The sequence below is a fragment of the Trachypithecus francoisi genome, unplaced genomic scaffold, assembly GCF_009764315.1.
Source record: "Trachypithecus francoisi isolate TF-2019V2 unplaced genomic scaffold, Tfra_2.0 Lachesis_group19, whole genome shotgun sequence".
Taxonomy (NCBI): Eukaryota; Metazoa; Chordata; class Mammalia; order Primates; family Cercopithecidae; genus Trachypithecus; species Trachypithecus francoisi.
The window spans coordinates 43,347,951-43,360,817 of NW_022681464.1; positions in this window are offsets into that span (position 1 = coordinate 43,347,951).

Consider the following 12,867-nt stretch of genomic DNA (forward strand, 5'->3'; position numbering starts at 1 on the left):
GATCATCTTGAAAACCCTTATTAGAAACATTCTGAAAGTAGTACAGGCAGAAAGATTTAGAAACTTACTATACACAAGTTATTCCCAAGTGGAGAAAGGAGATTATCAATGGATGCTCCTTATTTTGTTCTATCTCGTAGACTCTAAATTGTCTGTGTTGCAAACTCTCTAGGGATTAAAAAAAAAATAATTAACTGAAGTATGAGAATGGACGTGGAGATTGTCAGTAATTGTCACGTGCTTGGTAAACATGAAATAAGTGAAATGTACATCTTCAATAATGTTAAGTATTTAAAAATAGGCCGGGCGCAGTGGCTCATGCCTGTAATCCCAGCACTTTGGGAGGCCGAGGCAGGTAGACCACCTGAGGTCAGGAGTTCAAGACCAGTTGGCCAACATGGTGAAACCCTGTCTTTACTAAAAATACAAAAATTAGCCAGGCGTGGTGGCGGGCGTCTGTAATCCCACCTACTCGGAAGACTGAGGCAGGAGAATCACCTGAACCCAGGAGGCGGAGGTTGCAGTGAGCCGAGATCACGCCACTGCACTCCAGCCTGGGTGACAAGAGCAAAACTCCATGTCAAAAATAATAATAAAAGTGAAAATGTGGGGGAAAAAGTAATAGTCTAAGCCATAGGGCAGAAACTATGTGAAAATACAAAAAACGATTGTCACACTGAACGCACAATATACATGATACAGTTTTTTTCTGTAGATGATGTCTAGTGCTCAGATAATTATGAGCTTTTATGAATATGATAGTGGCAATTTTCTCCATTTGGTAGAAATAATAGCAAAATTTAATAACATTATAACCGAACATTTACACAGAATGTAAGGATCAATGTGAAATATTACACATTATTTAGGGAATAAAACACAAAACCACATAAAAGTGCAGTAGAAGTGGTGAATGAACTAACTTTGATAAGGTAATAAATATAAAATGCTACACATCTGTTTTAGATAAAATCCCATATGTGGTCACGTAGAGCAGATAATTATTGCTTTACTTCTGGATTTCCAAGATGCAAATATTCTGTATGTGAGTGCATCATGTGATTTTGCCCAGGAGATGACATGGCTAATGAGAATTTGTGCCATTTTTCAAAGACTAATACCAAAACTAGATTAATAAATGCTTGATAGGCCATAAGTATGCCTAGAAAATAGAATAGACTGCAAGAGTAGAATCACAAAAAAAATTCTAGGGCATCCTATATTTCTTGTTTCGAACATTTTTAAGCATGTCGGTGAGCATTGCAGCAGAAACTTTTTGGTGACACTGAAATTTTTGTTAATATCTGAGAACTACGCAACAACTTTGGTGCTTCAGTGAATATTGGAGTGTAGTAAGAACACACTTGGGCCGGGTGGTGGTTCACACCTGTAATCGTTATTTTATTCTGTTTCAAAGACTCAAGACTAGGACTATCCCCTTGGCTCAAGTGATCCTCCTCCCTCAGCCAAGGAAGACCAGCCTGGGTAACCTAGTGTGACCTCACCTCTACAAAGAAACTTTTTTTTTTTCAATGACAGAGTCTTTCTCTGTCGCCCAGGCTAGAGTGCAGTGGCATGATCTCAGCTCACTATAACCTTCACCTCCTGGGTTCAAGCTATTCTCCTGCCTCAACCTCCCAAGTAGCAGGGATTGCAGCCATGTTCCACCACACCCGGTTAATTTGTGTATTTTTAGTAGAGATGGGGTTTCACCATGTTGGCCAGGCTGGTCTCGAATCCATCCGCTTTGGCCTCCCAAAGTGCTGGGATTATAGGCATGAGCCACCGCACCCAGCCTCTACAAAAAAACTTTAAAAATTAGCCAGTTGTGGTGTGCATGCTACTTGGAAGGCTGAAGCAGGAGGATCGCTTGAGGCCAGGAGTTCGAGGCTGTGGTAAGCTATGATTGCACCACCACACTCCAGCCTGAGTGACAGAGAGAGATTCTATCTATAAGAGGGAAAAAAAAAAAGAATTAAAAAAAGAACACATGATGGGACACGGTGGTTCACACCTATAATCCCAGCACTCTGGGAGGCTGAGGGAGGCAGATGACTTGATCCCAGGAGTTCAAGACCAGCCTGGACAAAATAGGGAGACTTCATCTCTACAGAAAATTAAAAAATTAGCCAGGTGTAGTGGTGTGCACTTATAGTCCCAGGTACTTGGGAGGCTGAGGGAGGGGGATTACTTGAGCCTGGGAGGTTGAGGCTACAGTGAGTTGTGATCACACCACTGCACTCCAGCCTGGGTGACAGAGCAAGACCCTGTCTCAAAAAGAAAAGAAAAAGAAAAGAGAAGATATTTGCTAAGCATAAATTTGAAAATGTTAAATCTCAATGGGAAGGCAAGGTTGATGACATCGGGCCTCAGATTAATCCACATACAAATTTTTGAACATATAAATAAAGATGCATATTCTAGAATGCAAGCGAAAGTTATGCTTTTTAAAAATACCTACTTTCAGTTGTATTTGCTCAGTACTTATTTGGAATCATGGTTTAAGTAAAATTAATGTTATAAGCAAACTGATGTAGTAACAAAAATTTAATGTACTAATGACCATGACAGCATCAAAGGAATTGAGAAGTTCTTTGAAGAAAAAATGCAGTAATATTTATTTTGAAAAATATGTTATTTAGGTGAAACAAATTGCGGAGTTTTCTGACACTGAAACTAACTTTTCAAAATTAGAAAATTATAGAAGAAAAACGAACACTCATTTTGGTTACAGGTTGCACAATTTATGATCCAACATTAGATTTCAAAATTAATTATTTTTGCCCTTCCTGCCCTCTGAGCATTTTCGTAATTCACAAAATACATTTAACCCTGACATTTTCAGTCACCTGTGGAGAAAACAGCTTCTCAAAATTAAAAATTTTAAAAAATTGCTCAAAGTTTACAATGTCACTACAAAATCTAGTGAGCATTTCTAGAAATCGGTATCTTGGATTACGCATTGGAAACGCTATGTAGATTTTCAACGCAGAGATTTTTCAACCAACTCTGACACGAAGAACCTAATTATTGTTACTGACCATTTACATTTTATGCTATCTTACATTCATTTATTTGATGTGGCTAACTTTTTTCACTTTTATTTTTCATAAAAATTATGTACTTAAGGTGGACACCATGGTGTTTGATATACATGTACAGTGAGTGAATTACTACAGCTGGGGAAGCTGCCCAAAGACAGTTAGTCCTGTCGTTGAATTGCAGCACAAATTATGCAGATTTAGGGGTCCATTGAGAGTTTACCCAGTTTTTTTTTTTTTTTTTTGAAATGGCGTCTCGCTCTGTCATCCAGGCTGGAGTGCAGCGGTGCGATCTTGGCTCACTGCAACCTCCGCCTCCCAAGTTCAAGTGATTCTCTGCCTCAGTCTCTCGAGTAGCTGAAATTACAGGCACCTGCCACCATGCCCGGCTAATTTTTGTATTTTTGGTAGAGACGGGGTTTCACCAAGTTGGCCAGGCTGGTCTCAGACTCCTGGCCTCAAGTATCCCGCCCTCCTCGGCCTCCCAAAGTGCTGCAATTACAGTCATGAGCCACCGCACCCAGCTTTTACCTAGATTTTATTAACCAGTGAGAGCCAAGGTAGGAGCCGGTTAGCAAGAAGAGACAGTCGATGCTTTCTGGAAATATCTCTTAGACCAAAAGAATGGTCCAGATTCTTTCCCCATGGATTTCAGCACCAGAGGTCCCCAAAGACCCAAGGTATCCCTCTGCAAAGAAGCCACGGTGAGCTCCTCCACTAACACAGATGCTCTTGCAGGAGAAGAAATTGGGTGTGGGGAGAGACTCTGAGACTGAATATATTACAAAGAACAACTAAACATTTCCTAAGTCGACTGAATGGAACTGAATGAAATTTTGACTCCTTCCCCTAGTATGCAAATGATGAGCTACAAACAAAATAAATGTTTATAATGGACACCTGAATGGTGGTGTGAACAGGTCTGCACCATCTCTACGCTTCCATGGACAAGGGACACCCCACTTTCTCTAAGTCAGCCTAGAAAGAGGTTACTCCTGAGACTTACCAGTGTCCACCCTGAGGGCCACCGTCAGTCAACCCGACTGATTCATAGGTCTTGATTTTCTCCCAAATATAGTGAGGGATGGTGAAGATTTTCCCCACATGGGGTTGAAACAAGGAAATGGCAATGACAGAAAACTTGACTAAAAATCAATAAAACCATTTATTCTTGTGCAGCTCTTTGCATTCTGTTAACCATGACAAACTGAGTCAGCGGCTCCATATTATGATTCTTATTAAACTTATTTTAGAAACACTTATCTAAATAACATGTATTCAGAGACAGGCACATTTGTAGACATACTCTTCCTCCTGAAATCCCACTAAGAGGATAATAGTGGGTTTGGGTTTTGTTTTTAAAGAAAATAATCCCACAAGGATGGAAAAGGAGACAACAACATTTAGATGCTAAAAGCAGATGGAAGAGTTATACATTACGTGACCCAGTAAACCCAAGGAAATTTACTTAAGCCAGCCGTAGAGAAAGCTGAGAAGCAACATGATAGACAGCACAAAAACTGCCAAAGGACTCAGGAATTGCAGCCCAGATACTGCTAGAAGCAAGAGATAAATAGGAGAATTTGTTGTTGTACGTTTCATTAAAAAAAAAAAAAAATTCCCAACCCTCCTCCTGATTTTATGCAATAGAAACTCCTCCTCTTCCATCTCAACATAAGACAGGGGTTTACTCTCTAAGCTGGTAGAATGGAGGGTCTCTAAAAGAGAATTGAGCGTCCAGAAATAGAGATGTGTGTATCTGAATTTATGACAGAGGCAGCATTGCAGTACAGGTCCACTTTTTCCCAACTGATCACTGTAAAGTTGTATTTCATTGGAGGTTGAGCACCGTTTCATCAAATCACTGACATTTGGAATTCCTCTTTTGTAAAATGCTTGTTCAAGTATTTTGCCCATTTTTTAAAAACTGGGCAGTCTTTTTCTTATTAATTTATGATCATTCTTCATATATTCTGGATGGACAGAAATTCTTCAATTTAAATGTAGTCAACTCATCGCACTTTTCTGTGTGACTAGAGCTCTTTGAGTCTTGTATAACAAATCATGAAGTTTTTTTTCAAACAAACTTGTAAATCTTTTATAGTTTTGTCTTTTCATATAACCCTTAATCCACCTGGAATTTATTCTGATGGATGGCGTGAGATGGGGGCCTGATTTCATTTTGTGGCCATATGGATGCTCAATTCTCCTAGAGCGGTTCTTTAAAAATATAACCTTTCCCTCACTGTTGTATGGTACACCTCTGCCACAAACCAAATGTCCACATCAATGTTTCCGGGAACTATTTCCTGTCCTGTTTGTTAATCTATTCCTGTATCAGTACTGCACTGTTGTAATTACTTTTCTGTTACAATAATCACTTTGGTATTTGTGCAGATCAGGTCCAGGACCCAAACCCATGCCCAGTTGCTTGTGTTGCAAGCTTCCTAAGCTAACAAGGGCATGCAGGACTCTTAGGTAAATAATGGTAGCCACCAGAATATTTGAGGTGAGTCAAGATTGCCTACAGTGAGTGCTAAACCATCATGAAAACATGTCTCGCTGGGTGCGGTGGCTCACGCCTGTAATCCCAACACCTTGGGAGGCTGAGGCAGGCGGATCATGTAAGGTCAGGAGTTCGAGACCAGCCTGGCCAACATGGTGAAACCCCGTCTCTATTAAAAATACAAAAATTAGCTGGGCATGGTGGCACATGCCTGTAATCCCAGCTACTAGGGAGTCTGAGACAAGAGAATCACTTGAACCCAGGAGGTGGAGGTTACCATGGGCCGAGATCACACCACTGGACTCCAGCCCAGGCGACAAGAGTAAAACTCTGTCAAAAAAAAAAAAAAAAAAGAGAGAGAGGAAGGAAGGAAGGAAGAAAGGAAGGAGGGAGGGAGGGAGGGATGGAAGGAAGGAAGGAAGGAAAAGAAAAGAAAAGAAAATATGTCTCAAAATGGATTCTTTCACATGCATAAATATTGAATAAATAAATATTTATTAATAGGCAGGTACAAAGCAGAAAATAAAGTCTGTTTTGTAAGCTCTATGAAATCCCGAGTTGATGACCACCCTACAGGAAAGTGTTCCCTTGAGGCATATACAACAAGTTTTCAGGAGCAGGAATCCATTTTCCTGACAGTAGATATTAGGCAGCCAAATGTTCTGCTAACACACAGGCAGTTATGGCACAGGAGTGTTTACAGATCGAGTCCTGGATCTCATCTCTAAGTATGGAGTCCTCGCCAGCTCTTATATCCTCTTTGTGCAACTATCTTTACAATACTTTAGCCCATCTATGTATCTTGCATTCAATTTCATTAATTACATGGAGTTCAAGTCTAGCAGTCACATCCCTGTCTGGCCAAGCCATTTGCTACTGCCCAGGAATCTATGGACACTTGTACCTCTGACCACTTTCCACATAGGGGAACAACTGAGAATACCACTTGCAGCTCTGCCCACTGGAAGAGTTTCTTTCAGTACTGTTTTGTTTTTGTTGTTGTTGTTACTGTTTTGTTTTTGAGATGGAGTCCCTTTCTGTTACCCAGGCTGGAGTGCAGTGGCGCGATCTCAGCTCACTGCAAGCTGTGCCTCCCGGGTTCATGCCATTCTCCTGCCTCAGCCTCCCGAGTAGCTGGGACTACATGTGCCCGCCACCACACCCAGCTAATTTTTTTTGTATTTTTAGTAGAGATGGGGTTTCACTGTTTTAGCCAGGATGGTTTCGATCTCCTGACCTCATGATCCGCCCGTGGTCACGTTTGGAATAAGTGGTCAAGTTTGGAATAAGTGCGATGTGGTGCTGAGAAGAATGTATATTCTGTTGATTTGGGGTGGAGAGTTCTGTAGTTGTCTATTAGGTCCACTTGGTGCAGAGTTGAGTTCAATTCCTGGATATCCTTGTTAACTTTCTGTCTCGTTGATCTGCCTAATGTCAACAGTGGGGTGTTAAAGTCTCCCATTATTATTGTGTGAAAGTCTAAGTCTCTTTGTAAGTCTATAAGGACTGGTTTTATGAATCTGGGTGCTCCTGTATTGGGTGCATATATATTTAGGAGAGTTACTCTTCCTGATGAATTGATTCCTTTACCATTATGTAATAGCCTTCTTTGTCTCTTTTGATCTGTAATGGTTTAAAGTCTGTTTCATCAGAGACTAGGATTGTAACCCCTGTTTTTTTTTGTTTTCCATTTGCTTGGTAGATCTTCCTCCATCCCTCTATTTTGAGCCTATGTGTGTCTCTGCATGTGAGATGGGTCTCCTGAATACAGCAAACTCATGGGTCTTGACTCTTTATCCAATTTGCCAGTCTGTGTCTTTTAATTGGACCATTTAGTCCATTTATGTTTAAGGTTAATATTGTTATGTGTGGGCCGGGTGCGGTGGCTCAAGCCTGTAATCCCAGCACTTTGGGAGGCCGAGACGGGTGGATCACGAGGTCAGGAGATCGAGACCATCCTGGCTAACACAGTGAAACCCCGTCCCTACTAAAAATGCAAAAAACTTTCCTTGAAAGTCACAATCTGCCAAAACTCACACAAGAAAAACATAAATAGGACTATATTTATTTTAAAAATTGAATCAATAAGTAATAACCTTCCAAAACAGAAAGCACTAGGCCTAGATGGCTGGTGAATTCTAAACACTGAAGAAAGAAATTATATCAATTCTCTACAATCTTTCTCTTTTTCAGAAGAGAAAATCAAAGAGAATACTTCCTACCTCATTCCCTGAGTCCAGCATTACACTAATACCAAAACCAGATAAAGACATAACAAGAATGGAAAACTACCAACCAGTATGTCTCATGAACACAGACATAAAAATGCTCAACGGCCCAGTGCAGTGGCTCATGCCTGTAATCCCAGCACTCTGGGAGGCCGAGGTGGGCAGACAACTTGAAGTCAGGAGTGTGAGATCAGCCTAACCAACATGGTGAAACCCCGACTGTCCTAAAAATACAGCAATTAGCTGGGTGTGGTGGTGCATGCTTGTAATCTCAGCTACTCAGGAGGTTGAAGCAGGAGAATTGCTTGAACCCAAGATAGCGCCACTGCACTCCACCCTGGGTGACAGAGTGAGACTTTGTCTCAAAAAAACAAAAACAAAAACAAAAAATGCTAATAAAACATTAGCAATTCAAATCCAACAATGTCTAAAAAGAATTATATACCACAACGAAGTGGAATTTACTCCATGCGAGGATGGCAACATTGAAAAATCCATTAAATGTAATCTATCACATCAACAAACTAAAGAAGAAAAATCACATGATCATATCAAGAGATGCAGAGAAAGCATGACAAAATCCAACACCCACTCTTGATAAAAACTGTCAGTAAACTAGATATGACATGGTGCCTATAGTTCATAACAATGTATTATATTCTTGAAAAGTACTGAAAGAAGATTTTAAGTGTTCTCACCACAAAAAAAAATAAGTATATGAGGTAATGTTAATCAGTTAGATTCAGCCATTCCACAATTATACATATTTTATAACATTTTGTACAACATTATACATGATAAATATATGTAGTTTTTATTGGTCAATTTAAATACATGCATGCATACATAATATATAAATAAATAATTCACTCTCAGTAAATTAGGAATAGAAGGGAACCTTCTTCAACCTGATAAAGAATATCTGCAAAAACCTTATAGCTAACATCATAGTGAGAAGCTCAAAGTTTTCCTGCTGAGATCAGGAACAAGGCAAGGATGTCCCCCTCTCACCACAGCTTTTCAACTTTGTACTAGAGGTCCCAACTAACACAATAAGACAAGAAAGGAAAATAAAAGGCGTGCTTGATTGGGAAGGAAGAAATAAAACTGCTCGTGTTCACAGATGACATAATCATCTCTACAAAATAGCTGAAAGAATCAACAAAAAATAAAAACTCTTAGTACTAAAAAGCAATGATAGCAACATTGCAGGATATAAGTTTAATGAATTGCTTTCCTATATACCAGCAAAGAACAAGTAGAATTTGAAATTCAAAACACAGTACCATTTACATTAGCATTCCCTCCAAAAAATGAAATACTTAGATATAAGTCTAACAAAATATGGAAAAGACCTATATGAGGAAAACTGTAAAACACTAATGAATGAAATCAAATATGAAATTTTAAAATGGAGACATATTTCATGTTCCTGGGTAGGAAGTCTTGATACTGTCAAGATGTCAGTTCTTCCCAACTTGATCTGTCAGTTCAATGCAATCCCAATCAAAATCACAGCAAGTTATTTTGTGGATATTGGCAAACTGATTATAAAGTTTACAGAGAGAGGCAAATGACCCAGAGCAGCCACACAGTATTAAAGGAGAAGGACAAGGTTGGAGGACAGAAGCTACCCAATTTCAAGACTTATTATAATGCTGCAGTAATCAAGGAGTGTGGTATCAGCAAACGAATAGGCAAATAGATACATGGAACAAAACAAAGAGCCCAGAAGTAGACCCACATAAATATAGTCAATGGATCTTGTAATCTCAGCTACTTGTCAATACCATAGGAAAAGACAGTCTTTTAAACAAATGCTGCTAAAGCAACTGGACATCCACATGCAAAAAAATAAATGTAGACACAGACCTCACACACTTCACAAAAATTAATTCATAACGAATCACAGACCTAAAGGTAAAATGCAAAACTATAAAAACCTTAGAAGATAGTATAGGAGAAAAGTCTAGATGGCCTTAGATTTGGCTTTTTAGATCCAACACCAAACGCACAAACCATGAAGATTAAAGAAAGAATTGATAACTGGACTTGACTAAAATTAAAAATTCCTGCTCTGTGACATCTTATAGAATTCAAATAACCAATAACTATATGACTCACTAAAATTCACTTAAAAATCAAAGTGGAATGTCATACTTCAGCTATCAAATTGACAATAATTTTTTCCTTTTTTTGAGATGGAGTCTCGGTCTTTTGAGTGCAGTGGCACGATCTTGGCTCACTGCAACCTCCACCTCCCAGGTTCAAGTGATTCTCCTGTCTCAGCCTCCCAAGTTGCTGGGATTATAGGCGCCTGCCACCATGCCTGGCTAATTTTTGTATTTTTTGTAGAGACTGGGTTTTACCATGTTGTCCTAGCTGGTCTTGAACTCCTAAACTCAGGTGATCTGCCCATCTCGGCCTCCCAAAGTGCTGGGATTATAGGCGTGAGCCACTGCGCCTGGCCACATTTTTTCTTATAATTCTTAGTGTTATCAGAATTGAGGAATACAGAAAAGTATACACTGGTAGAATATGAATTGCTTCACTCTTAGGTAATATTTAATATGCCTTTAAAAGGTACGGAACCAAGGATTTTTAGGGCAGTGAAACTACTCTGCGGTATCCATGATACTATACTGATAGATACATGTCATTATACGTTTGTCCAAACCCAAAGAAAGTACAACAGCAAGAGCAAATCCTAATGTGATAATGATGTGTTAATGCAGGTTCATCAGTTTCAAGAAATGTTGCACTCTGATGGGGGATGCTGCTAATGGGGGAGGTTGCTCATGTGTGAGGGTGTGTGCCTTCTGCTTGGTTTTGCTGTGAACCTAAGACTACTCTAAAAAAGAAAGCCTGTGGCAGGCCAATTCTCCCTGACAATCACACAGACAGGCCTGCATGACAGTCACGCAGACAGGCCTGCATAGCACTTCAGTTACACAGACAGATTTCCTCAGAATCGCCTGAACATTGAGCAAACAGTTAAAGCTAGAGAAATCAGTGCCCAGACATCAAAGCTAGAAGAGAAACATATGGTCAGTAGGCGCCTCGCATGAGTTTCTCCCTAACCTGGAGCAAACCAAAATAATAGGGACAGCCTCACGTTCCTAGTGCCAGGACCCGTCTCGGGTCATCGGAATCTGAGTCAAGGTAACAGAGGTAACAGAGGCAGCTGTCTGAATAGATTCCATGGAGAGTCTAAGGCAGCTCTCCGGCCCAAGCTGTAAAGGAGATAGGAGAGAAATAATCACTCCAGTATCGTAGTAGACAGGCCTTGAAGGTACTGAGGCCCTTTTAAGTGGACTTGGCAATTATTTTTTTGCCTGTGACCTTCCAGTTGAAACGAAATTAGTTACTAATAGACTTAGGCAAATACTATACTTCATGCAGGCATGGAAACCCAATGAGGGAAAACCAAATATGGACAGTCCTCTTTGCATGGTAGAAATTTCAGTAACCACAGCTTAGTTAAATAATACCAGTTCCCCAGCATTTCAGATTTCAGTTACCGTGGTATATTAACTATAAATAATCGCAGGAAGTACAAACTTCACAGCTAGCTCTTTGGTTCACAGATCACTACATAAATAAACAACATGTACGTCATAATCAGTGATCAATGATGTCTGTTGTGGACACTTTGAAGAATAGGATGAACTCCCACCAAAATTTTTGGTTTGGATGTCAAGACTGATGACACCCTAAACACACACCAAGAAGGTGTATGTGTTCTTTACATTGGTTTGTTATTTCTGGGAAGAATAGGGCAGCCCTCCCAAGCTGGTTTGAAAATGGCTTGAACAGAGGAAGGGAGACTGGCTGGGGGTATTTATTGTGCTCTGGGGAGTGGACTAGGATGAGAGTTTTACACATAAGCGGGGACTTGCATGGTTTGAATCTGTCACCAAACGAGGGAGCACACAGGCTTTCTTGCCCAGATGTGGGGCAGAAGGTGAAGAGGGCGAGGTGAGACTTCAGCAGTCAGACATCAAAAAATGGGGTGAGGCCGGGCGCGGTGGCTCACGCCTGTAATCCCAGCACTTTGGGAGGCCGAGGTGGGTAGATCACAAGATCAAGAGCTCAAGACCAGCCTGGCCAACATAGTGAAACCCTGTCTCTACTAAAAATACAAAAAATTAGCTGGGTGTGGTGGAGGGCACCTGTAATTCCAGCTACTCGAGAGGCTGAGGCAGGAGAATCACTTGAACCCACGAGATGGAGGTTGTAGTGAGTAGAGATCACGCCACCGCACTCCAGCCTGGGAGATAGTGTGAGACTCCATCTCAAAAAAAAAAAAAGAAAAAAGAAAAAAAAAATGGAGTTAGATTCTTTACTACAACACCACTTGTTTCAAAGTCTCTTGGTGACTGATTTCTGTGTAAGTCACTCAGTTCATACACAGACAGCAAAGCATGTAGCAGTGATGCCTCCTTGTCTTTCACTGGTAATAAGCCCACGTGACATTTCACAAAAATAGGCAATCAAAAGAAGAAACTGGCCAACAAAGATCAAAGCGCAGCAGCAAAGAAACAAAATGTGCCACATGGCAGCCATGGATGGAGATGCTGGTTGGGGGCTGTGCACTGGGGTCTGTGCACAAGCCCATGACGGACAGGAGTGCACTCTGTTCCTAAGAAGGACAGAAACTGGAGAACCCAGGTTAGCCCATCCTAGAAGACTTTTTTGGAGTTGTGCTGAAGGGAGGAGAAAGTTATTTAAAGGAAGTTCCAGGGCAGAAGGAAAGAGAGAATGAGGCAGAAAAAATAGTTGAAGAAATAATGGCTGAACACTTCCCAACTTTGGTGAAAGATACATTTTCAGATTCAAGAAGCACAGTAAAACTCAAAGCAGAATTCGAAATAAAAAAACAAAAAAGTGTCCCTTGGTACATCATAGTCAAACTGCTAAAAAGCAAAGAGAAAGAGAAAATGTTGAAGGCAGCCAGAGAAAAAGAACACACTGCATACACAGAACAACGTTTCAATGTCACTGTTTTCTCATGAAAAATGATATAGGCCAGAAGACAGTGGAACATCTTTAAAATGCTGAAAGAAAAAGTCAGCTCAGAAATGCTTTTCCT